Below are 552 nucleotides of genomic sequence, written 5' to 3'. Positions count from 1 at the left end.
TTGATTCATCACTTCGAGACTGTGTGTGTGTGTGTGTGTGTGTGTGTGTGTGTGTGTGTGTGTGTGTGTGTGTGTGTGTGTGTGTGTGTGTGTGTGTGTGTGTGTGTGTGTGTGTGCGTGTGTGTGCCTCACTTTATGAGGACCCAACAGACACCAGAGCCTCATTCGTATAATTTGGGCAATTTATACATTGTCCCAGTCACTCACTGGATATGCAATTACTTCTCATTCTGTTGAAGTCACAGACAATTTAAACTGGCCCAGATGGGAGTAAGTTCTTTAGAGGAAAAATGTGCTTAGTTCAGCTTAATGTTATGGAAGGGAAGAGCCCATTCGTTTTGCAGTGCTATTAAAGGTGCAGTCAGTGATTCTGTAGAACGCAGCATGGTTGTCAAAATCACTTTTTTTTTGTCGAAATCAGTGAATATCTCCTCACGATCCACCACCAGACCGTACTTTGTGTGCGCTGAAAAAATTCTACGCAACGGGGCGCCCTTAGCTCAGTTGGTAGGGCGTCCCCCCCATGGGCCTCGGCCAGCAGCGGACCCGGGT

This window comes from Ammodytes marinus (genome assembly GCF_949987685.1).
Source record: "Ammodytes marinus genome assembly, chromosome: 17".
Taxonomy (NCBI): Eukaryota; Metazoa; Chordata; class Actinopteri; order Uranoscopiformes; family Ammodytidae; genus Ammodytes; species Ammodytes marinus.
This window is presented reverse-complemented; position numbering follows the sequence as displayed.